The 22739-nt window shown below is 38.8% G+C and overlaps 1 long non-coding RNA gene across 2 annotated transcripts in view; it reads left to right on the top strand.

Annotated features, from left to right (window-relative positions):
• Positions 1-21684, top strand: part of LOC135219730 (uncharacterized) — an 84048-nt gene extending 62364 nt beyond the window's left edge. Inside the window, exon 3 of one of the 2 annotated variants that reach the window (XR_010315500.1) lies at positions 21339-21684. This is a non-coding gene — a long non-coding RNA (uncharacterized LOC135219730). The remainder of the gene's footprint in view (positions 1-21338) is intronic. The other variant, XR_010315499.1, reaches the window with a different exon arrangement.
• Positions 21685-22739: the final 1055 nt, after the last annotated feature.

Genomic DNA, 22739 nt, shown 5'->3' with positions numbered 1-22739 from the left:
AACAAGACTGGATGATCGCTTACGTTCGAGTGGGGTGATGTAATAGAAAATTTGTAATTATATATATATATATATATATATATATATTATATGTATATAATATATTTATATATATATATATATATATGATATATATTATGAGTATATATATATTTTATATATATATATATATATATATATATATTATATATATATATATATATATAACTTTCGTGATTCTGTTATACATATATATATATATATATATAATATATACATATATATATATACATATATATACATCGAGCTACAAATGTCCTTTAATATCTAATTCACTCTACCTCGGAATTATATATTTTCATATATGCTTAACCGAATGAAGAAATTTCCCCTCGGTTCAGCATATATGAAAATATATTAGTTCCGAGGTAGAGTGAATTAGATATTAAAGGACATTTTGTATGGCACGATGTATGTATATGAATCACGGTAATGGTGGGTATAAACCACACACACCACACCACAAGCACACACACACACAACACACAACACACACACACATATATATTGTTAATATATATCTAATGTATATCTCAAATGTCATAACTCTACCTCATATTTACTCACTATATATATAGTATATATCTCTTATATATATATATGTGTGTGTGTGTGTGTGTGTGTGTTTTTGTGTGTGTGTTATGTTTGTGAGTTTGCATAATCAGATTCTTTTCATGCATGAACGCATGGGCATAAATGTCCATACGAGAGTATGCATTGCAAATAGATTTATATGTACGTTAATCCAACTGGCAGTTAAGAGAATTAATGGGGATTTTAACTTGTATCAACTGTGAGTTACATTAATCTTTTTTGGCAAGTCTTACAGGACAGACAATAATTATACTTATACATCTGAATATTAGTGACTGGCAGTAAAATGCGTAACAAGCACACAGACAACTGGCAGCACCCTTGAGGAACTCTTTATTTACCCTCGGAGTCATTGCCAAGTTCTGTCTTTCTGTCAACCTCAGGCCTCCTGACATCGGAAGGTCTCGTCCCACGCCAGTGGCCCAGTGCACGTATATACGTCGTTATGAATCACTGTTTTATGTGATGAATGTGGATGTTATTGCGACTGGCAGTTACATGAAAGAGTAAAATTCTCTCGTTTAACGTCTCGTTACATTAATAACATTTATATATGCCACCTGAAGTGTAAGGTGTAGTATATGTTCATATGAATGTGTGTGTTCTGTTCGTATGCATGTGTAAACGTTTGTATGTGTGTTATGAAATTCAATATTTACTTTTGTATCTGTGTACTGGATGCATGTGTGAGCAGCGACTTGCCGTTAATCGGTTGCGTCTAATAGCATACCCTTGAGGCAAAGGTTATCTGTAACCAGTATATATATATATATATATATATATATATATATATATATATATATATATATATATATATATAGATATATGTGTGTGTGTGTGTGTGTGTGTGTGTGTGTGTATTATTTATGTTTATTATTTATTGTAGCCAAGGAAAACTTTACCAGTTACTTGCATACTGACTGAGAGAGAGAGAGAGCTGCAAACGTGTGGATAGAAATAATTCTATTTGAACAATGGAAAACCACTGACAGTTAAATTACTTAGACCAAGTTGGAACTTGGTTAGTTCTCGAACACCAAATTTAGGCAAAAATTCGTTCTGTTTTAAAGTTGGTGGGTCTAAACTTGCATCAAATAGAGTGAGAAAGAAGAGCAACGAAATCGAAGGCATGAGCAAAAATGCATTTTAAAAACAATATTTATAAAATGTACCAGTTCTGCTGACTTCTAATCCTGATGACTTTATCGTCAAGTCTGTGTAACTGCTTTGTCGTCAAATCGAATAAGGGCGATGCGATTAAGACTACAGAGTAATAGGATTAACATCGATCATCTACAAGTAAAAACCAAATCAGTCTTATTTTCACAAATATAGTAAATTATATAAACGGTATTGCGGGGAATTTTCTCATGATGACTTTGTGGACGAGAAAGTCATTCTCTCTCTCTCTCTCTCTCTCTCTCTCTCTCTCTCTCTTGTTTCAGTTGTCCTACTTTTCACCCCTCTCCTTATCTCCGTTCGAGTGACTTGCAAACTTGGAACGATTCTTTGGAAAAAAATTATAATTTTGGCTTTACCTTCGTTATCTTGATCATTCTGAACGCAAGTTCTTTTCTATCTTGTTAACACTTGTTTCCAAAACAGTTCAGTTTCCCATTCCATGACAACGAAAGAGAGAAGAGAGTGAATGATTGACTTCCTATGTGAACCTGTGCCAAGCAAAACAGACCTATACTGAATAAGGTACTTTTTTTTTTTTTTCTCCATAAAGACAATTATTTTTCAAGAAAAACTCAGGTGGGAGACAAAAGGCTTTTAGGTAATCCCACAAGAAGCGATAAAACGACATTTCACATCATCAGAGACGAAGCGGAAAGCGCAAATCTCGAAGAACAATTGCATTGTCTAGTGTACTTACCGTTCGTTTCCAAGCAAGCGCATTTCCTACGAAAGCACAAGCAACGTGACCACATTTCCAAAAATCCAGTTATGCCTGGGTTGTTCGAGTTACAAGCTACTGTCAGATAGTGAGAGAGTTGCATTCAATAACTCACCGAGAAATTCGTGAACATCACATTAGATGCATAATCGCTGTTACATTGATCTACAGGCAAAAAATAAATAAATAAATAAAATGAAAATAAAAGGCTAGCAGTATTTTCTTAATATTCCCGATGGTTGATGGTTGGGTGCAGTTTACTAAAAAGATATCAGTTGTAACTTTAATTCGTTTTCATATGAATGACTTCATGAATATCTATATCTTCATATGTTGCCTATCAATACACCTACAAAACATTGGACAGAGGACTAAGAGTTAAGTACCGAGGAGCTGTATGTATTGTACAGTATTCAGCGCCGTACAAATGAACATGAAGATTTGTAGAATTTAGTTAATGGTTTTCTTTGGATTTAGTATATTATATATAATAGTAGTATATATATATAATAATATAATATAATATAATATTATATATGTTGTGTGGTTGTGTTGGTTGAATGTGTCGTAACTATTGTTATATGTATATATACTGTGTGTGTGAGCGTGGGGTATGTACATATGTGCGTGTTTGTGGGTTCGCAGAAAAACTTCAGTAAATTGTCACTCAGTCAGGCAGATAGGAGATTCCTTTTGAAAGCCGGTCTCTTGAATCAATAATCCTGACCTGCCTCAAAAACAGCGGTAAATCTGTATCTCATGCGACCCACTCCGGCCTGTCGGCACGACCAGTTTTTCTGCGGCTTTGTTCTTCCAAGCTTTTGTTTTTAAGTCTCTCCTCTCTCTCTCTCTCTCTCTTCTCTCTCTCTCTCTCTCTCTCTCTCTCTTTGTGTGTGTGTGTGTTCATTTCGTGGTTAACCTCTGCACTTTTAATAACTTATCGACCCTAGTATAGCTGTGTTAACTCTTTCAATGTTCATTATATGTTTTGGCACGCTCCGTCATTCAACCAGTTTCTGTGAAAAAAGGTATTTTATTATAGCGCTTTCATACAACTCTTTCCAATTCATAAATATTCGAGTCTCATCTGCATTTGTAGGAAAAACCTAAAAAGCAATAACCTGATGCTGCGACGCCAGTTTTCTCTACTCGTTGGTTTTAGTAACCACAAATCAATGCATCCCCAGTACTTGCTGCTACTGTCCAGTTGAGATGAATGGCTACATGCAGCAGCTCTTTCTTTGCAGACAAGCATCTCCCGCCAGGATGGTCGGATTTAAATCGAAACGCTGCGATGTAGCGTCTTCTCAAGATAATCCGCCTTTCCATTACGAAGCCATTAGCGTCTCGTGTGTTGAAAGCGCTGGAACATACGGTATATATGTATTATTGGACTTCGGGTTTCCCCGAACCTGGCCAGGGAAGGAATATCAGCGTCTCGTTGAGTCAGAGAAGACAGCAACGGGAAATGCGGAAGTATTGATGGAGAGATTGAAAGTCGCGTCGCAACGTTTATGGTATTGACGCGTTCCGGAATAGCAAAATTGCAGTTTCTTTGTTTAAAAAAAAAAAAAAAAAAAAAAAAAAAAAAAAAAAAACTAAACAAGTTATCAGTACCACAACGATGTTTTTCGTTTATATCTGTTCTCTGTTTTTCTACTTTGTTGTCCAATCATAATGGTGGTAGAATGGATGGTAATTCGAAGACCTTTGGTCGCAATTATTTCATCAGTTAACATTCGTTTGTCATCATGACACCCCAATAGGTCTCTGTAGCTTGTCGGAGCTTCAGGGTGCTCTACATGCAAAGTATCGGACCTGTTTTCAGAAAGGATATATGCACAACAGAGTAACACTCGGTCGTTTTTCACGTCTCATTTCGTGAGGAATTTTTCATATTTGCATTTGAACGTTTGCGACTCATTTTTCCGAGCTTCATTCGTTTTCTCTATATCATACTAGATATATAAACTGGAGAGATTGTTCGACTTGTTTATTAAGGAAATGATCACCCGTAGGTGACCTGAGTCAACGAGCCTTTATCGACACGGCAAAATGCATTTGCAAAGAATGTTGCTGCCTCGAAGACCGGGCAAGAATGATTTCAGTATTTGTCTCTTGCGTAGATGATGCATCCATTCTCGAGACCTTCGTGTCTTCACTATAAGTTGACGGAAATATATTGACCTGGGCAGTGTTGCCGTGGCTTTGGTAGGTGCTCATATGTTCTTCCACTGCCTGTGATGCTCTATGAATGGGGCTCTAGTGTTCTGACTCTTATCCAATGATAATGATAATAACCCTCGCAAGGGATACCGGTCCAGTGACAGCGTGTGTGGCATCCTGTGGACGGCACTCTGAATTCTTCACCGCTTCGTTTCTCAGGCTTCAGGTGTGTTGCTTTCTGTCTTTTGCGTTGGTTTGTTCTGGCTTTCATATTTAACAAAAAATAATGTGATTCAAGCCATTGTTTGGCTACACGTCTTTATAATAGATTTTATTCATAATTGCAGTAACAATAAACTACGCTTGCAGTATTGAAGGCTTTCAGCATTCTCTGAACTTCGACAACTTTAAAATGGCATAATATTCGAAAGTGAACTTCACAAACGAACGCTTTTCCCGCAAGATCTCCTTCCTTCATCCGTCGACAGTCCCCTTGGTAAACACATCTACCAAAAAAGGGTTATATAGCCACTCTAAGCTTTGAACGGTGGAATGAAGAGCCTCACATACTCACTGTAGTGTTGATAAACTATTCATAGGTTAAACATGCGTTGCTGTAGGGGGTTAGTGCCGTCAGTGTACCTCATTCTGTAAACTATATGCGTTCCCTAAGGTTCTTTGCAGCGTCCCTTTGACCCGTAGTGCAGTGCAAACCCCCCTTCATTACGTTTTTTTATTTTACCTCCCTACACATTCCCTGTGTTCCATCTTACTTTCCACCCTCTCCTACAATTATTTCATAGTGCAACTGCGAGGCTTTCCTCTAGTTACACCTTTAAAAGTTTATATTCTCAATTTCCCTTTCAGCTCTGAATGACTTCATAGGTCCTAGTGCTTTGCCTTTGGCTTCAATTCTAGATTCCATTCATTCCATGTAGAGGCAGTTCAGGCGTCTGATCATTACCATTTCATGCACCAGGAGAGAGAGAGAGAGAGAGAGAGAGAGAGAGAGACTCCCATCCTGAACACAAGCAGGCGTGGAGGGCTCGTTTGGCTACAGGGGTTTTATTGATTGATTGGTTATCAGTAGAGGAAAAGACCCCATATAGTACTCCACTTTTCTAATCAACCCCCCTCCCCCCTCGTGATAACCCCATGTACGTACGTGAGGCCTAAAAAGGGGCGGGGCAAGCCCCCAAACCCCAAAAGGCACGTGGGCCACCCTGACTGCCCATACAGACTCCACTATTCTGGGGGCGTGGCCACCCGTGACCCCAAATAGACTCCACTTGTCTTATAAGCTGATATACGTAGAGGTGCAAAAGGGGGTGTGGCCACCCTTGACCCCAAATCGACTCCACATTATTGATGAGCTCATGCACGTCCATGAGGTCCAAAAGGGTGGGGGGCGTGGCCAACTGTGACGTCACGTAAACTGTACGGGTAATAAAACCATCATTTCAACACCACACCCCCCCCCCCCCCCCCCCACCACCTACCCCAAATTGACTCCACTTTTCTACCCCCTGTGACATCACATAACTCTACGGGAATAAAACCATCCTTTCAACCCTCGACCCCAAATTGACTCGACCTTTCCTACCCCCCGTGACGTCACGTAACTCTATGGGAATAAAACCACAATTCCATTCCCCCGACCCCAAATTGACTCCACTTTTCTACCCCCTGTGACATCACATAGCTCTACGGGAATAAAATCATCCTTTCAACCTTCGACCCCAAATTGACTCCACCTTTCATACCCACACCCACCCGTGACGTCACGTAACTCTACGGGAATAAAACCATCATTTTAACCCCCCACCACCGACCCCAAATCAACTCCACTTTTCTATCCCTGTGACGTCACTCAACTCTTCGGGAAAAAAACCATCCTTTCAACCCCCAACCCCAAATTGACTCCAATTTTCTAAAACCCCCGTACATCACGTAACTCTACGGGAATAAAACCACCTTTCCTTTCAACCCCCCAACCCCAAATTGACTCCAATTTTCTAAACCCCCGTGACATCACGTAACTCTACGGGAATAAAACCATCCTTTCAACCCCCCAACCCCAAATTGACTCCAATTTTCTACCCCCTGTGACATTACGTAACTCTACGGAAATATTATATATGCGCATCCCGAATATAGCCTCTCTCTCTCTCTCTCTCTCTCTCTCTCTCTCTCTCTCTCTCTCTCTCTCTCTCTCTCTCAGCCGTTACATTTTTTTTTATATTTACACAGATGCTTAGATATTCGGAGTATCATGATAAAAGGATATTTGGCGGCTGATTTCAACCTCATGTGACGCATATATATATCAATTTGATATCTCCCCCAATAACTGACAGGGATGACGCACACACACGAGCTGACTCCACACTCACGTGAGACATATATTTATCAGTCTTAATCTCCGGGATGATGCACACACACGAGCTGATCCAACTCAAGTGATAATATTATTTATCAGTCTTAATCTCCATTTTCCCATGCCAAACTATACCCAATGACACAGGCACACATTTCAATTTTGTTTATTTATAATTAGTATAATATCGAGTTTGAAAGAGGTTAAATGAAAAAATCCAAATGACAGACAGAATTGTTATTTTATATTTTAACCATCTAATACGGAGAATGAATTAATATTCCATACAAATACATACAATTGAAAAAAACTGTACAAACACGTCAAAAACAATACTTCATTGAAACACACGGCCACACCACAAGCTTAGTATATCCCACATATATCTTCCCCAACGGCTTCCCGACCATGTATCAAAGACGACGTTTCATCTAATACCTCAAAGCTTTTAAATTTAGCTAACAAGTTTTTCATATATAAATCTTCCACGCAACTTTCCTCCAACAGGGATAAATTCTTTTTCATTATACCCACACAACATATTTTACCAATTTTGTTCATTTCATCACTGAATGTAGCTTACACAGGTAAATATTGATTCAACCAAGTCATGTTAACCCGCCCGCTTTGACCGATGCCAGCAGGAAAGATAACATATTTGACATAGTCATACGATGATTTAAATAATTCTTCCTTCAATTTCTTGAGCGAAGAAAAAAAAGTGATTGAACTCATCTGTTTGCTATCTCTGCCCAAACGATCAGCGTGATCTTCATCTTTGGAATAAGCCACGGTCTTTTGCGCGTATTCATTATCTTCATTGGGGGCGCCGATACCGTATTGGGTTAATTAGGTAGCTATGGTGGGTAGATCAACTTCTTCGTCACATTCCCAAGATGTGATATTTTCAGGTCTTTTCACAATGGCGGACCCTTCAATACCCCTATCACGAAGACAGGCATATGATGTACCAGTGCGAGAATATAAAAAACCTGCCAATTCGGCATACGGATAAGCTCGAATGACGTCCGCCACCACACCGTAATTCCTGCAGGTCACACAATTAGTGGCAACTACTAAACACATATTCCTCTTCCTAAACTTATTTTCGGACAAGTTCCCAAAAACTAACTTGCACGAGGAGGTTGATAAAGCCATGGCGAGAGTTCACATCTTGATGTGACAATCCTTCAAGAGCTAATGACCTACGAAAACCCGCAACCCGAGCTCCCTGTATCACAAACACTGATTACAAACTAGTTGTGACGAACCATCAAACCTCCCTCACTCCCAGCCATGATTCACACTAACACAAATAAACAAGCCTTATCATATCCTTACGCCAAAGGTCATATACCCACCATATGACTCATTAAAGATGCGTCTGTATCCATTTTATCAAAATCAGTATCACGTGATTAAACAGCTCCGGTATCATTGTTCCTAAAATGTTAATAAGCCACCCAAGCATCCACCATGTCTCTTTTCTTCACACACCCGCCATCTTGTTTTTCACCTTCCCACCCCCTACTCCTCCTCAACCCATTTTCACCATATTTCGCCACATTTCCATTTGTTTTTTAATGGCTATATTCCTTAACGTCCAATCTTTAACCCCAGCTATTTCAATGATGTAGTGATAATTGGAAATATTATCAACCTGGTTTTTTTTTTTTCCCTTGAAATTCTCGAGCAATATCTAAAATATTACAACCTGCGAGTGGATGAGTTAAATCACCTTCTTCATTCCATTCAACCGTGTTAGAATCTTGTAAGTGCTTAACAAAAGCCGTAACGTATGACTTTTGAGGTTCTTTAAAAAAATATTGGAATAATGCCTGTTAAATCGGGATTGCTTTTTTTGCGACTCATGTCCCCTTTAATTGTTTTCAACGTAATCGGGACGTTTACCTCCTCCCCTCCAGTCACTGCACCTACACTTTTTATAGGAGGAGGAGGTCCCGTGAGTGATATAGCTGGCATAGGCGGTTTTTGGATATTAAGGGGGACGTGTCTGCTACTACTAACAGCTGCCGTATCCAACTTGCCAGTACCCTCCAGGTTATTAATATCACCATCACAAACCTTTTTTCTATTCATTAACCTCTCATAGGTAATGGCAGGGATAACATAAAACTCCTTCATTTTCAATTAAAAAGACTTCCTACCAAACTCGCAGCAATAGGCAATAACACCAATAGAATAGTTCCCCCTTTACGACTTTTCAGTATATTTTTCTTCTTAGATATGGACGTTGTTTTCAAGGACACAAGATAAATTTCTCGTTTACAATTTCTTAAGTGTTTAATAAACTTCTTGAGTTAGATTACCACAAAGGAAATTTCTAAAAATTTCCGAGAGAGTAGACACCAAACCACCGTTTAAGATGGGAATGACTTTACTTCTTTCACTGGGTGATAAACCAGAGATGAATAAAATAAAGTTTTTATTTTTACGTATTAAAGGTTGCTTACGGTTCATATCCGTAAAATTTGAGATTCATCAACCCAGGAATTGAATTGACTCGGATAACCTTTCCAATGAACGTAATATTGAGTTATTATTTTTCCTCCTCCTTCCCAGAATAGTGATATCATACGTTTCTGGTAGATTTGTGGGAATTAATTCTTCACGATGAAATACGCCCTTTATTTCTTCACCCGCTAAATGTTCCTAGAAATATACGACTGGATTTTTCGTTGTATCCACTTTTCGGATTTTAAAAATGCCTAGAGTATTTTGAATTGTACATCCCCTCCTAAAAATTGTGTTCCGACGCTCATCGGCAATACATACAACGTCTCCAACATTCAAGAGCGAAATGGCGGGAGGATGAACGAGAACAGCCTATTTATACATACTCGAGAATTGACATTCAGTGTCATCTCTAGCCATTTAGCGGGTGAAGAAATAAAGGGGCGTATTTCATCGTGAAGAATTAATTCCCACAAATCTACCAGAAACGTATGATATCACTATTTCTGGGAAGGAAGAGGGAAAAATAATAACTCAATATTACGGGGTGCGACCCAAACTTCTAGGGGGGGGGGGGGGGGTGGGGGGGGGGGGGGTATGGTTATAACTCTGAACAATGTCCCGCAAGACGTTGATGTATTTTAAGGTATTCTTATGTGTGAATTATCTATATATCCGACCCTTAATAGTCCTTATGACTCTTTCAGCTATAGAGGATTTGATTTCTCTCGAATAAACACTATATAATTTTATATTTTTACCATCTAGATATACTCTGACATGTTTGTTATAATATTCCCTACCCTCATCACTATTCAAACGTGAAATTCCCGAAAATTTGGTAGATTTGATAACACCATCCTTCTTTTTCAAGGGAACAATTTGTCGATATCTGGAAAACACATCAATAAAGACCAGCAAATATTTAAACCCATTATTATACCGAGCTAATTTGGATATATTGGCTAAATCAGTGCTCGCTATTACTCGCGGTTTGGGTGACATGATTTTTCTTCTGGGGAATTTTTTTCGAGTGACTTTATGCAGTGTGTAAGACTTTTGCCCGCGTAAGAATTCTTTAAAATTTTCACACGTAATTTGGCTATTCAGATTTTTCGTTACTCTGAATAAAGAATCCACCCCGCTGAAAATACCCACACCCCGTGCATCTCCATACAAAGTTTTTTGCAGTTTTATCCGTTCTTTATCCATATTGGTAAGCTATTTGATATTCCGTTTCACCCAGAATATTAGTTCAGAGCTGTAACAGTTCAGGTGTTGATGGAGCTAAGTCTACTAACAAATAACTGTAGCGGTTACATGATAGGGCCTTTTTATATATGTCCGAAAAGGCTGAAGCTTTTTGACGGTCGAATAACTGCCGACCTAAAGTTTCAATTTGACTAAAATCACGATTTTTCATTAGAATGTAATGTGAACAATTCAGGCTTATACTTCTACTAAACTTGCCCGAATGAAACATATTCTGCATTATGAATATAACTGAAATAGATGAATGACGTCCCCCTGTGAAGGCGTTAGTGACAAATTTATTATCACTAGCTTCGAAGAAGCAATCGTCTAGTATGAATAACAGACCTTTATTAACCTCCGTCTACCCCTTTTCAGCGTAATCAAACGGATTTTAAATTTCTTTGGATACTTTAAATTTGGGACCTATTGAGGGATGCGTTTCGAGGGGGTGTTCAGATACCCCGCAATATAAAATGTATTGGAAACGCGTTTTATAGAGTTCAATGATTTCTTGACATAGGACCAACTTGCCACTGTTACTAAACCCCGCGATGATAATACAAGCGGGATTAGCGAACGGGTCCAACAACTACCCAGGAAAGGGACCTGTCGTTCAAAACTATAGTTGTGTGGTTTACGCGCTCCTTTTTATATACAAGCCTTCATAATAATAATGGTGAATGGAAGTTGATGGCAATAATATTTAATTTTCATAATGAAATACACACAGGTTTTTTCCTACAGTATAAAAATAGAACGTACAGTAAAAATGCAATCTATAATAAAAAATATAAAAATACTCCAATAAATAATTTTTAAAATTTAAAATTAAAAAAAAAACTAACTGTGTATATGAATATATAATAAAAATACTTTATATACAATATAATATATTAAAATATATGAATATAGGATAAAATATATAGTAAAATATCCAAACTATGACACCCGGTCAAGGTGTGATATGGCTCCGTTTAACTGGAGGAGAGGGTGAAACCATTTCCCGTCGAGGAGAAGTCAAAGACGTCGAAGAGAGAGAGGAATTAACATTATATATTTTACTATTCTCTCTTCGACGTTTTGAACATCCTTTCACCCGTGGGAAATGATGTAATGGATGCAGGGTCGGAGGAATAGGAGGAGTAGGAATTCTCGAGGTGCTAGGAGCTGGAATATTTAAAATTGGAGAGATTGCCACTACTACTGGCGTCAACACTGCCCTCTCTAGCTTCTCCTCCTCCTCCTCCCCCTCCTCCGCCATACCCTCCTCCACCCCAATGTCTGGATGTCCATACGCCAACGATTTATAAGGTGTCACATAATATCTCTTGTCCTCTAAGGACAGAGATATACCTTTCGCTGGCTTGTATGACACATCGTGCCTCCTACTCTTTGCAAATTGTGCACACGAGTATAAGTAATCTCATTCTTTTCGATTACAGCTCGATACTGGTCATGCGGAATGGTCTTTTGCCGGCACCTTTGTACACCTTTCAAGGTGTTACTATGACTAGTTTCCGTCAGATACGAATAAACTTTAGGTTTAACGCCGATAAATTCCCTCATGAGTTCAGCCCCCGTTTCAACCTTGACTAACCCGAGTTCCCCCTTACGTAACTCATCATACAATTCGTGAGTTTTGGGGAAATTACTCAAATCCATGTAGGGTTTGAGCACACCCTTCAGTTCCTGATTGAGGTTATCAGTCACCAGGGAAAAGATCAAGCTGCCAGTATCGGTATAAAGGAGCTGAACTCTGTGTCCATACTGATTTCGAAGAATGTCGTAATAGATTCGATACATCATATCCTTCGCCATGTCTAGTTTACTGAAACCAATATAAATCGGTGATTCGGCCATAACAGACTCTTTGCAATGGTTCACAATGTACCTGTCGTTACCCAGTTTTTCCAAAGACTTGTACATGTGTTTGGACACATTCCTGAGGAGAGAGGCTTCACTGGTGGTGACGACAGTTCGGGTAGAATAATTCAATGAATTTTTAATAGTGACACCAAAAAGACCATTCATTATGATTTTGATGGTGTTCCTCTTGTCCGGATCAGTCTCTTTAGCACGCCTTTCGGCATTCTCCAGAATATATTCCCTGAAATAAAAATCCTGTTTGAATTTGTACACTTTCCTAATTACATCAACTTCGAGACTTAGTCTTATCAACGTTTGTAATAAGGGAAGACAGATCAAGTGATTACGCATGGGTAAATGTGTACCCGTCAACTTAACATTTTTCTTGGGTAGCTTCACCTTGAACTTATTCATTAGGTTTTTACTATAAGGCGATAGATCCTGGTGAGTCACATTCATGTGATGAATGGCGAGTGGGAGATCATCCGTCTGTAGAGCAACATCCCGCCTAACTTGTTTGGTATCGAGCAGGATGAAATAACCATATTCACCCTGTGAATCAATGGCGGTAATATCGCTGGCAACAAAACTTTCTAATTCGGCAGGGGAAAGTTCAGTTATTTCACCCAAGGGCCTTCTGTATTTATTCATAACTGTGGGATGCAAACTGGTGAAATCAACGTATAATATATACGATTGAGGATCACCTACCCTAAAACTAGGATTTAACTTTGGATTATTAGCTAAGCATTGCCTTCGAACTAGACTACAAAAACCACCACGGATGTTTTACAAATTAATTGATAGAGCTCACCATTCGAAATGAGGGGGAGACGAATTTTAGAGGAATATAGGAAATCATCGAGGGAAAGAGAGGTAGAAGTCAGGTAACGGGCAGGGTCTAGTCCGAATTGCGCCATGGCAACCTTCCTCCAAGCTAAATAAACGTCCGCTAATAATAACACATCCATTAACAAATACAAAATGGTGTAATCTAGAAGATGGTGCAATTAGCAGTGTTCCAAACCTTGACCACGTGTGCATAGCCCTTGCTGGAAAGGGTTTCTCCCGTAAGTTCCGAATCGAAACTCTCTCGAGAAGGGATGCCGGGCTTTCGCAGGATATTGAAACCCGTCACATAATCATAAGGGTAGTACTGTTTACCCGTACCCAAAACTAAATCGAGACAATCCTGAGAATACTGGGTTAACAACTGACGTGCGATTTCGAGGGAACCTTTCTGTTTCATATGACTCGAGCCGAGACTAGAAAGGGTCCCTCTAATCATGTTGTTGCTATCCACGAATCTCAGATTGCCCGATCTGGCCGAGTAAAATTTACTACCCTTGCATTTCAGAATTTCAAAATCATGCTTAGCCCCCGCCTCTTTCAAGACCAGGGCGATGTCATATGACAAATTGTGTACGAACACTGTTAAAGTTGGCTCCTTAAATTGCATATTCAAATTACACTGTTGACACAGTGTACACACAAAGTTGTCCCGTGCCACAAAATGAGCGTGATGTCGCATTTTCGTGACTCCAGCCTTGAATTCAATGTTACAACCTTCGCAATGAGTGCTCGCTTCAAACTTACTGGTGGATTCAGGAGTCATATGTAAAGGGTACGCACGCATTCGTTCACGCAATAACGCCCAGTCCCGGTTCATGTTCTGCAAACAATCATCAACGCATGGGCACAATATTCCCCCGTTCTACCATCAACGATCACGTAGCAGTAAGCGAAAGCTTTCTGCCGAGACACTATTCTCGGATCGTCTTCTCCGGTCTTCGGTTGAATATTATATGCCTCAAAATCCAGGAAAGCCATGTGTGAGATTGGCTGCCGAACTTTAACTTTAGTAAACTGTTTAAAATGGCCGGTTTCTGGGTATTCGACAGTGGTTCGAGCAGTACAGGCCTGAGTGTGTGCCTCGCGGATGGTGGGACTATTAAACAAAGTCAAACAATTGTAACATATACCACCCGCATGCTCAATTCCCCTCCCCTGCTTGAATCCGTGTCGGAACTTCTTCACGAACGCCAACATATCCTTAATCAACGCGACGTGGTCGTCAGTGGTTAATAACAACGTGACCAAATGAGGGCTTTGGGGGTTACCACCTTTCCTCGCCAGATGTACTGCCCAATGTTTTTTCCGCTGTTTCCCCATGACTAATTCACATAATTTATACAGATATATGTTTAGGTTATTCCCCTTTTCTAATGTTTTGAAAGAGTCATGGGTCAACGGCATATCTGGCGAGTGTTGATATTAAATTATCCCCTGCCCATCCTCCTCATTAAGACACGAGGGAGGTTGTTAATACGTGTAGGAGGGTTATCCCGGAGTACAACGTACACTTCTAACGCTGTAATGACACAGTTGTACCCGGACTGAATATTGATAGCCTGATCACTACCACGGACTCCCTTGGGATACACCTTGAAGTTATTAATATTCACTAACTCACGCCGCGTGATAGGAAGTTCAACCCTATCCAGCGAGGTCATACACCAACCCAAACCCTCAATACGGTTGAGTCTCTCTTCCAAGTTATTAGCTATAAACTCAATAGCCTCCTCCAGGGAGTCATAGATCGAGTCAGTCGTATTGAGGGTGGGTGGGGTACATACATAAAAAGCACTTTTTTTATTCATGTCGCCCAGCATCCTCACACTGGTGATAATAACACACAAGTAGAGCATAGCCGAGCGAATACCTCTTTCAAGGAAGTTACTGTGCACATCTTCGCGTAATCGGGCTATGCTACTACTTAACTTCATTGCCACGTCAATGTGTGACCCTACTGCAGTCGCATAATGAATGGTACTCACTACCTTGTTACCCTCCGTTCTTTCCCTCATGAGTGAAGATCCCCTTCTGGCTCCTACACCTCCACCAACGCGCGATGCTTCATCATTATTATTACTCCCCATCAAATCTTCATCTAATGGGAAGTCTTCAGCGAAGGGATCTGTAAAGATCGTGTTAAATAAGCACTGGAGCGAATGTGTATTATAATAATAATAATGATAACAATAATAATAATAATAATAATTAATAATAACTGCAAAAACAACAATGATAATAATAATAATAATAATATTTTACCTGGATCGGAGGGTGGTGAGGATGATTCATCATGGTGGCTAGAGGCTTGGACATTTTCTTTAATGACGTGGCAATCTGTGAGATAACAAATTCATGAATATGGCGTGACATAACATGAACGTGGAGGTTTTTATGTACATATATTATAAACCTGATGCCCATTTTTAGTCATACAGTCTACATTCAACATGTGTAGCGATCACATCATATACATGAATAGCAATGCATGTATAGGTACATTTCCAGAAAATCGGGTGTGTAAATTTACCAATAGGTTAGCCACCCCTATATCATTACCGAAAGGAGTGGACTATGAAGTGGGGCTAGTGGGAGTCATTCTCCCGAAATTATATTACGCTATTAAACCAGGAGACGTTAATTTTACTATTCAGTTTAACGCGATCTATAACAAGTCAGATGGGAAATGCGTTTATATGTATATTTATAAGTCCATTTTGGGTTTGTTGGGTGGTCATATGAATGTCATGACTAGAGCGTTTAATACGGAAATTATTGAACAATTATCTGAATTTTACGGTGAGCATATTCGCGGAGCTATCTGCAGGGACGGTTTATTCTCATGGAATGATGACACGAAGAGAATGAGCATTCCACATATCGATGCAGGAGCGGCCAAAGTTGATATGATTGATTCAATTACGATTAAACTCAGTCCTAAAGCAGCTAATATGTTCGGTTTCAGTGAAAAAGTCAGGTATTTAATATACAGTTCGGGTGCGTTGAGACCTCATGGCGGTAGAAATATATTCCACCAAGGCGTTGAATACGTTTACCTGTATTCGGGTATCGGGTATCGTTCAACCTACCATCTTGGGTGAAAAAATGGTTAATTTCTTAGACTGTTTCGCGTTAGGAAGTGCATGTGGTAAAGGTCTGCATAATGCCATTTATAAACCTTTAAATATCATTGACGTATTGGATTACATTACCATCGATGTCTTGAATCAGAACGGTGAACAAATAATGTTTACTGAAAATGGGGTTGTATCGTGCAGTCTGCATGTAAGACCTAGATAAAATGCTATCACACTTTTCTTATAAATACCATACGTGACATATACCCGTCATAGTATTTAACCGACATGGCTGGTGAACACACCATATATTTGAGCAGTCTCGGCTGTTTAGACACGTATACCAAAAATACACCTTCGAAATTTGCCAGTAGATTACCTACACCTATATTATTACCTAATGGGGCTGAATATGAAGTAGGTTTAGCTTCGATCATGTTCCCGGGGAGTTATTACGCTATATTATCCAAAGATGATTTATTCACTCTCGAATTTATTACAGAGCGTCGTCATAAACGTGATAGGCATACATATTTGTATAGACTGAGAATAGCAATGTTAGCGGGGGATATGAAGAGACTCGGGAGAGCTCTTAATAAGGACATGTATGATTATTTGAAAGTTTATTACGTTGATAATTTCATAAATTATTTTAATAGTAACGGTATATTTCATTGGGATGAAGATTTAAGGAGAATTACTATACCACGTATCAAGAGAGAGAAATTGAGAACAGGGGATGTTAAAAGTATATACGTCAAATTTAGCGGAAAAGCTGCGAAATTATTAGGTTTTCCTATTAATACCGGTTATGGAATATATGGCGGGCGTGAATTGAATGAACATGTTTCCCTTGATAATTGTGGGGTAGATGATTATATATATGTGTATACGGATATAGTTCAACCGATGATTTTTGGTGGGAGACTATACTCTGTTTTTTTCCATCTGTCCATCCGCCTGTGGTGTTTTCGCATGGTAACACTGCGTCCCGGGCTTTAAATAATTACGCTATGTGTAAGTCTTAGGAAATTAAAAGGATATCTGGGTGTACATTTGCAACTAAAAAGTGTTTTAATAATTTACTGTATGCTAATTACACCGTTAATATTTGAAATAGGATATTATTATCATTGTTGAATGTAACTATCTAAAGCCCGGGACGCAGTTTTACCATACGCAAACACCATAGGCGGATGGACAGATGGAAAAAAACAGAGTATAGTCAATATATTGGACTGTTTTACTTTAGCAAGTGGTAGAGGAAAAGGAATACATAATACAGTCTACAAATTGTTGAACACTAACATCTTGGATCAGATTTCTGTTCTTATCACGGATCAAAAAGTTAAGTATATCTTAGTTTTACCAGACCACTGCTGATTAACAGCTCTCCTAGGGCTGGCCCGAAGGATTAGATATTTTTATGTGGCTAGGAACCAATTGGTCACCTAGCAACGGGACCTACAGCTTATTGTGGGATCCGAACCACACTATATCGAGAAATGAATTTCTATTACCAGAAATAAATTCCTCTGCTTCTGCGTTGGTCGAGCCGGTATCACGGATCAAGATGGATACCTTTTACATTTCACTAAAGACTTGAGTGTTACTTGCCTGTTCCTTATAAAACCTAGAGGAAAATTAGATGAATAGGTACGTAAATACAGTGTTCCCCCCGTATTCGCGGGGGATGCGTACCAGACCCCCCCGTGAATAGTTAAAATCAGCGAATGTTTGGAACCCCTATAAAAGCGCTAAAAACAGCCTATTTTGTTAGTTAAAACTTAAGAAAAACCACTAAAAATTTTCATACTTGGTTTTTTTAATAGTTTTATCACAAAAAGTGCATTTTATGATGAAATTGATCATAAAAACCAGGAATTTGTGGATATTTCTCATAGAAAAATACCGCGAATGCGCGAATTTTCCGCGAATAATGCGGGGAAACGTTCCCGAGAGAAATCCGCGAATGTGTGAGTCCGCGAATCCGGAGAACGCGAATACGGGGGGGTCCACTGTAATTCGATGTTCACTCTTAGCATTCCTTATTCGTGATCATAACGCCCTCGAGTCAACTAGAACTTGTGAATCAAGCTCTACTTAAATTGTTTGGGAATAGTATAAACAGTAAAATGAGAGTGTTATTCGCACCTCCTTCAGAGGCGGAATTTTAAAACTATTTTTATCAGACCCTTTATGAAGGAGAGGGGCGGGGTTTGAGGATATTTCCGTTTTCTATCCCGGCCGCAGGAGGGGAAGTGGCATGTTTTCTACCATAAGTGGTATCGCACGTAAAGTGCTTTCTTTTCTATTTAATGCCGCGAAACCTTCAGTTAATGAATTCGGTAGATCTGTGTTATCTGATATGGTAAACGGCAGTTTACCTTTAAAAGAATCCATAAAACGAAATGGTATAAGGGCCCTCAAAACTACTGGACAACGAATTTTAAGCAGTACTGGAAGGAGAAGAAGAAGAACGAGACGGAAGAAAACTGTGAAACGATTAGTTAGACGGTCGAGTGTGGGAGGAAAGAAAAAACGTAGGAAGAGGAAGGGCACACGAGTTAAATCTAGGAGTAAATATAATAAGGACGTGTACGATCTTTTGTAACTCATTCATCAATTGACATTCGGCGGGTACGCTCGTTCTACCCTTCCTATGAAATTATATAAACTCAAAATATGGCTAGCGTAGTTCCTAACATACCCGGAACTGGTAATCAAGTTCCTGTTTCATCATATATTGCAGGTATATCAGAATTGTTCCCGAATGTTAATAGACGGAGAATTATTGAAACTTCAATTAATTCAAAGGAAAGACTGGATTTTAGACCTTGCAATATTTCCATAAATCAAGTTCTATCTGATAAATATATAGAATATCGCGTTAATGGGGTGGCAGGTTCTTTCTTAGATGCGTCAAGTATTGCTTTAGAATTATATATCACAATAGATAGGGACGGCGCGCAATTAGTGGATGGAGTCCACATGTCTGTCGTTAATGGTATTAGTAATACATTATTTAAATCCGCTTCTGTTTTCTTGAATGAAAAGTTGGTGGAATCCTGTCCAGTATTTAACTATCAATCATATATCAAAATGTTGAAAATGATAAAACCCTCGGCATTACCTACCACCGGTCGGGCGGGATTTTAATACGATGACTGTCATGTAACACACGGGGTAACTCGGCAATTTACTGCCAATACCTTCGGTCAAACCAGCAGGTGGGAGACGAAAGTTATGGGTGACATTAAAACGAGTGGCGTGCATACATATTTTCCACTTCTTTTGGATTTAGCGACTATAGACATGTATTTACTGGATTCGGTTGATTTGAGACTTAGACTCAAATTAGCGAATAATAACTGGGTTATGGGCGCTCACACAGACGGACATTTAAATGTGTTGAATGTAGAAAAGGCGAAATTATGGATCGATAGAGTTACCCCACATTATAACGCAATGTCGGCTTTAAATGAGGCGATAGCAGTTAATCCTATACAATATATATTTGATAAGACTTTATACAAGACATACGTTATTAGGCAAAATGAAAATTCGATTTTAGTTGATCAGCCTTTTAACAATTGTATACCTGAAAAAATCACACTGACCATGATTGATATGGAAACATTTTCAGGTGATTACACGGCCAATAGTCTATATTTTCAATCTTTTGATTTAAATAATATACATATTACTGTTAATAGGAATACTGTATATAATATTCAGTGTAGTTTCCCTAATACCATCATGCAATTATATCACGAGACGCAGAAAAGTATAGGGGGTGGCGGTGATAATCTGATCGCTTATGATATTTTTAAAAATGGTAGAGCTATTTACTGCTTTACTTTTGTGGTGGAAGATGTTGAAGATTCCATGCCAGTGGAAATTTCGGCAAATCTGCGAATATCGATCAGGCTGGGTACGGCTACGCCTAACCCTTGCATTATTTTACTTTTCGGGGATACCAAGGGTATTTTAACGGTGGATGTGGATAGGGTTATTCAGTGTGATGTTAGAGGTTAAATGGAATGGATACAAAAGAAATTGAAATAAGTTTAAAAGGTTCACTCGGTGACCGGCTTAGGTATTTAGGTGTGTTTGCTTCGGATGAAGTAGGATTATTGACATTGCCAGAAAATAGAATTAAACCTTTAGTTTTTATATCTAATACATTATCTCCGTCTACTGATATTAATATTGTTGGTCATTGGGTATGTTTTTACGTGGAAAAATCACCTAGAAATATAATCTTCTTTTTTGATAGTTACGGTATAAATCCAAAAGTTTATTTGAATGACTTCTCTAAATTTATATATGCGCATCCCAAATATAGCCTCTATCGACTAATAAAACAAATACAACCAGATAAATCGTACAAGTGCGGTCTTTACGTTAGTTTTTTTGTTCATTGTGTGAGTCACCGAGGTGTGAAAACAGTTATTATCCTTAATACAAATTGTATTCTCATTCACTCGTTTGAGAGGTAATGATAAATGGATAACGGGATATTATTTTAAATATTTGAAAAAGTTTAAATGTTCACATTGGAGGTCGGGGGTCAAACGTGCTATTACGTACAAGGAATGTCTCCGCATCTTAAACAACTAAAGTAAATGCATATTTTTCTTTGATTATTATATTACCCCATTTACATTCTATTAAGGATATATTCTATATATGTATCATACACCTTGAATCACATAACTTTTTTTACTTATTTCAGGATGAGCTGTGAGAATCATTCACCCGTGCACGTCAGTGATAAACTGCTAAGATGTCTTAGTCGTTTCATCTTAAACACTTTACGGAATATTCAGGTTATCATAAGGATACACGTGGATGTTATATTGGGATGCGTGCTGAGGCAGCCTGACAGTGATTAGTGTATTAAATTTGTAAACTGTCTTTATGTGGTCAATAAATCCTTATGAATAATTATATACATGTTTTTTACTATGCCCACAATACATTTGAAAGCAAAAACAGGGAAACGGAGAAAAAGAGTGCGTGTTTCTATGGAATCAGGAACTGTTATTAAATAAATATATAACACATCGGTTTTACGTACCTTCACCGGGTTGCTCGTTTCCTTCAGTAGTGGGTGCTGGCGAAGTTGGTTGGGGGTTGCACTGTTGTGGGCTGCCAGTGGGAGTTGTTGCATCTCCTGCTACTTCTTCTTCTTCTCCTGCTTCATGGTCATGACCCGTTTTCACCTTCCTAATAAATGAGTTTGGGGCTCCAACACCATAATAGTAATGGTGTCTGACTTCAGTGTCTACTTCGTCGGCTGACAGTTCACTACTAGAGTTATTTCCCATATCTGAAAGGGAGGAATAATGACTGTTTTATATATTCCGCTTCCTTCAACGGGTACATTATTTTATAAGAATATCTATTCTGTATACAGATGAATCTTATTGCTGTTTTTAATATTTACTATATGTTCAAGTAAATGGGAAGTGTTTTATATGCTAGTTACTGAATAGTGACGGAAGGAAATGACGTTCCGGTCAAGAGAAATACTTGTAGGGACGAAGGGCCGGCGAGCTGCACTTACTCTTATACACTTTGGGTAAGGAATAACATCAATTTTCCCTTGTCGGTTGTATTTATGGTGTTCAGTTGGGTAGTAATAATCAGGTGTGATATACGGTGTTTCGATGAAGTATTGTATTCCAAAGATGAAGTTCATGCCTTGCGGGATTTAAGTAGCGATAGAATTTATCCCTGTTGGAGGAAAGATGTGTGGAAGATTTATATATGAATCATATGTGTGTTTGCGTGTGTGTGTGTGTGTGTGTGGATGACCTTTGGCATGAGGAAATGATAAGGCTTGTTTATTCGTGTGAGTGTGAATCAGTGGATGACCTTTGGCGTGAGGAAATGATAAGGCTTGTTTATTCGTGTTAGTGTGAATCATGGCTGGGAGTGAGGGAGGTTTGATGGTTCGTCACAACTAGTTTATAATCAGTGTTTGTGATACAAGGAGCTCGGGTTGCGGGTTTTCGTAGGTCATTAGCTCTTGGAGGATTGTCACATCAAGACGTGAACTCTCGCCATGGCTTCATCAACCTTCTCGTGCAAATTAGTTTTCGGGAACTTGTCCGAAAATAAGTTCATGAAG

This window comes from Macrobrachium nipponense, chromosome 1 (assembly GCF_015104395.2).
Source record: "Macrobrachium nipponense isolate FS-2020 chromosome 1, ASM1510439v2, whole genome shotgun sequence".
Lineage (NCBI taxonomy): Eukaryota > Metazoa > Arthropoda > Malacostraca > Decapoda > Palaemonidae > Macrobrachium > Macrobrachium nipponense.
Note: the sequence above shows the minus strand (reverse complement) of the source record. Positions and strands in the feature narration are given on the sequence as shown.